Below are 5,111 nucleotides of genomic sequence, written 5' to 3'. Positions count from 1 at the left end.
TTGCATTCCCACCAACAGAGAAGAGGGTTCCCCTTTCTCCACATCCTCGCCAACATCTGTACTTTCCTGAGTTGTTAATTTCAGCCATTCTGACAGGTGTGATGTGGTATCTCATTATGGTTTTTTTTTTTTTCTCATTATGGTTTTGATTTGTATTTCCCTGATGCCAAGTGATGGTGAGCATTTTTTTTTTTCATGTGTCTGTTGGCCATTTGTATGTCTTTTTGGAGAAAGTTCTGTTCATGTCTTCTGCCCATTTCTTGGTCAGAATTTTTGTTTTCTGGGTGTGGAGTTTGATAAGTTCTTTATAGATTGTGGATATTAGCCCCTTATCTGATAAGTCACTTGCAAATATCTTCTCCCATTCCACAGGTTGCCTTTTAGTTTTGTTGACTGTTTCCTTTGCTGTGCAAAATCCTTTTATCTTCATGAAGTCTTGATAGTCATTTTTGCTTTTATTTCTCCTGCCTTAGGAGGCACATTTTGTAAGAAATTGCTGTGGCTAAAGACAGTTTCTAATTTAAAACACAAAATCTTATGCTTAAATAAAAGTTGGAGATATAGTATAAAATACTTTTTCTTGAACAATATTAAAGTTCCCAACATGATACTCCATCACCCATGAGTAGACTAGTTTGTAATTTCAATGAAAAAAGGATATTTCTTTCATAACCACAAGAGCCAAAAATCAGTGAACTAATATTGACATATACTACCATCTAATTCTCAGACCCCAATCAAATTTTGCCAGTTGCTCCAAGAATGTTCTTTATAGCAAAAGGATTCATATCAAAATCTTCTGTTGCCTTTAGTTGTCTTTTAGCCTTCTTCAAGCTGGAATTATTTCTCAGTCTTTCCTAACTTTATTGACCTTGGCTCTTTTGAATATTATAGGCCATTTACCTTGTAGAATGTTCTTCAATTTGATCTCTTGTCATGATTAGATCTAAATTATGCATGTTTCGCAGGAATATTAGAGAAGTGATGCTGTGATGTTTCTCAATGAATTTTAAATTCAATCTGACCTATTAATGATGATATTCATTTTGATCACTTGATTTAAGGTGGTATCAGGGGCTTCTAACAGAAAAGTTACCCTTTTTGTTTTTTTTAAATAAGTATTTTGTGAAATATATTTTTTTAAGATTTTACTTATTTATTCACAAGAGACACAGAGAGAGGCAGAACGTAGGCAGAGGGAGAAGCAGGATCCTTGCAGGGAGCCTGATGCGGAACTTGATCCCAGGACCCTAGCTAGAATCAGGACCTGAGCCAAAGCAGACGTTCAGTCACTGAGCTACCCAGGCGCTCCTTTTATGAAATACTTTGAGACTAGGTAAGCTGTTCCTCCTCAAACTGCTAAGTTATTCATTTACATATTTATATCACTATGGACCCATGACTTCCTTGTTTATTCAGTTATTCTATCACCATCATTAATTTTGATGCTTCAATTATTCCAGATTTGGTGAGTTGTAGCCCCTTCAAACTGACTTATTTGCCTTTCTGTCTATCTCCTCTCATTCTTTGAGATTTTTTTACTTACTTTTTGACAGAAAAAACTAGCTCGAGGTTCATCTTCTACTTTTTATCTCCCGATTTTGGACTCAGCCATTTCCCTCAAGGAATTCTATTTCCTTTTATTTTTTTTCTCTCTTTTTTTTTCTCTATTTCCTTTTAATGGTAATATTATTTAGAAACCCAAATCTGGGCATTTAGTGTGTCATTGTTATTGGGTGTAGTTATCCTCAGACCCTTACAGTGGACAAAGTTGGTAAATATATGCAGTGTGTATATACATATATGAACACTTACATTTATAGTTTTATCTCTTTACGTCAATATCTCTAATTCAATTCCAACACTATAAAGTTCATTCTAGCTTTCTTCCTTCTCACATTTTAAACTCACTTCTCTAACAACAATACCATATCTCCCATTATACTAAAAAATATTTGCTTATTTAGTCAATTCCTCTGATATAACTAATCTGTGACCACAGCTCACCATTCCCTAAACAAACTTCCTGTTTATCACACTTGGGCTCCAGCACTCAGGACTGGGCTGCCACACTCCTCAACCCTCATATGGACACCCCTTTCATCTTATTCTTTTTCCAACTACCTGTTCTGAGTCTATCTCACCATATGAAAGCCCTCTTCACACACTTGGGCTCCAATACATTGTATTAGGTTACTCTCCCCTCAATGTGATCACTTTCCTTACTGTACTTAGCTCTGGCACCCCATGTAGGGGTGCCTCTCCATGTGAATACTGTCTTCTACTCACTTGGCTCTGATACTCAACCCTAGGCAGCACCACCATCAGAACTTTCCTCACTCCACTTGCTCTCTGACAATCCAACTGGGTTTTCCTTTTCCATGGATGTCCTCACCCCTCACCTATCTTGGGCATTCTCAACTAGCACTGAGCCACCTCTTACACAGATATCTTCTTCACCAGCTCAGGTTCTGAAAGCCTGCACTGGTCTGCTTTCCCATATGGACACTCCCCTCATTCAGCTTAGATTCTAATACTCTCTACTGGGCCACCGCCCTCTAACATGAATGTCTCTCCATCCTGGTTAGGCTCTGAAAAGTCACCATTACCACCCTCCTACAATGATGCTCCCTTCACCCACCTTGGCTATGATACCCTGTGCTAAGCCACTCTCTGGATAAACACTCTTCTATCTCTACTTGAATTTCAACACTCCAAATTGGTATGTCTTCCATGAGGATGCCCTCCTCCTCACTCCACTATACCTTGCATCAGGCAGCCTTCCTTTGCAGATACTCTCTGTATTATTTTTCTATTGTTGAGTAACAAATTACCACAATCTTAGTGTCTTAAAACAAAACCTATTTATCTCATTCTGTAAATCAGAAATCCAGGTATGGCTTAGATGGTTTCTCTGCCCAGGGTCTCACAAGCCTGTTAAATTACCAGAGGGTAAAAGTCTTGGGAGATGCTATGGGTTGAATGGTATTACCCAAAAAAATCATGTACACCCAGAACCTTAGGAAGAGGCTTTATTTGGAAATAGAGTCTTTGTAGATATAATTCATTAAGAATCTCACAATAAAATCATCCTGGATTTAGGGTAGGCTCTAACTCCAATAATTTGTGTCTTTTTAAAGGGAAAAAGAGGGAGATTTGGACACAGAGGAGACAGAAACAGTGAGGATGTCCATGTGAAGACAGAGTCAAAGTTTGGAGTTATGCTACCACAAGCCAAGGAAAGCCAAGTACTGTTGACAACCACCAGAAGCTAGGAGAGAAATAGGGGAAGGTTGTTTCCTCAGAGCCAGCAGAGAGAACCAACCTAGCCAACCTTGATTTTGGACTTCCAGCTTCTAGAACTATAAGAAAATTAACTTCTGTCATTTTAAGCCACACAGTGTGTGATACTTCACTATGGTTGCTCTAGGAAACTAATAACAAGGCATATTAGAATTCTGATGACCACACCTTCCTCACCCCACCCCATGTGGATATCCTTCTCAACCTAGCTGGGCTTTGATATTACAGTCTGGGCTACTGTATTTCTCCCAGTTCTGGCATAGACACCTAACTTGCTTGGTCCTACCTGTCGGTTTTAGTTCTGAATTATTTAGGAAGGGAAAGAAAAGGATGTGGAAGAGGAAAAGGAAAAAAAAAAGTGAGAAAAATCCTTTATGATATTTTTAGCTAATCATTTTTACATTTCTCTGTCTGTCCCTGTTATTTACTCTAGGGATTAAAATACGCATCTTAGGGCAGCCTGGGTGGTTCAGCGGTTTAGTGCTGCCTTCAGCCCAGGGTGTGATCCTGGAGACCCAGAATCAAGTCCCACATCGGGCTCCCTGCATGGAGCCTGCTTCTCCCCTGCCTGTCTCTCTCTCTCTCTCTCTCTCTCTGCCTCTCATGAATAAATAAATAAATAAAATCTTTAAAAAAATATGCATCCTAAGTTTATGAGAGTCTGTCCAGAGTTAACATTGTATCACTCCATGTTAAATGTAAGAATTTACAATGGCATACCTCTCTGCTCTTTGTGCTATTGTTGTCTTACATTTTATATCTACAAATACTATAATCCTACGATACATGTTGTAATTTTGCATTAAGTGTTCAGAAAAAGGACAGTTTTTTTTTTTATGTTTGTCCACATGTTTACCATTTACTTGCTCTTTATTCTTTGATGCAGATCTGAGTTTTAATCTGGTGTTGTTTTTTCTTCCTCTTGAAGAACCAAAAGCAAGAAGTCAACAGGGCTGCATTCCTACCTAGAATTTGAGGTCCTCTTTTGGCTTATTCAGGTTGTATACAGAATTCAGTTCCTTCTGGCTGTAGAACTGAAGTTCCCATTTTGTTGCTGGTTGTCAGTCATATGTTATTCCTGGCTCCTAGAAATCTCCCTCCAGTTCTAATCACATGCTCTCTCCCAACCTAACAGCTTCTTCAAGGTCAACAGAGAATATATCTCCCTCTGTCTCTCAGTATTTCTGAGTCTGCTAAGAGGGAGAACCATTATAACAAAATCATCAAAAGGGTGATTATTCTATCATATTCACAGGTCCTACCAGTGCTCAGGGTGAAAGGATTAAACAGGACAGCAATAGAAAATTAATATAGAGACTAATTCCCACATTCTCCCAAGTTTCCATCCTCTACTCATTTTCTTGTTAGTCTATGGAGTTCTACTATAGGGACTTCATTATTTTAGCTTGATGTTTTGATCCCCATTAAACTATAAAAATTTAGCCAAACAGTACTAATTAACTACCTACATAAGACTAGTAGGAATTCATTATGAATTCTTTGATAAAGAGTGTAATTTTTTTGTAGAGGGAAGTTATGATAGTGGTAGGGTTGGTAAAAAGGAGGAATTGTCAAAAATGGAAGATTAGATAAAACTATACTCTCAGAAGCAATTAGCTGTAAATGCGTGACTTGAATTCTGTCTACTGATGCACCAAAAAATAACTTTCTATTCTCAGCTCAGCCTCTTCCCCACAGAAAGGAGCATCTAAAAGTCATACCTTGATTTAAAATCTATTCAACCATCATAGAATTTAGGCTATCTATTCTATTGATTTACTCAAACTGACCCAAGCATTTGCATTTTT

Source organism: Canis lupus, chromosome 4 (assembly GCF_003254725.2).
Source record: "Canis lupus dingo isolate Sandy chromosome 4, ASM325472v2, whole genome shotgun sequence".
NCBI classification, from domain to species: Eukaryota; Metazoa; Chordata; class Mammalia; order Carnivora; family Canidae; genus Canis; species Canis lupus.
Note: the sequence above shows the minus strand (reverse complement) of the source record.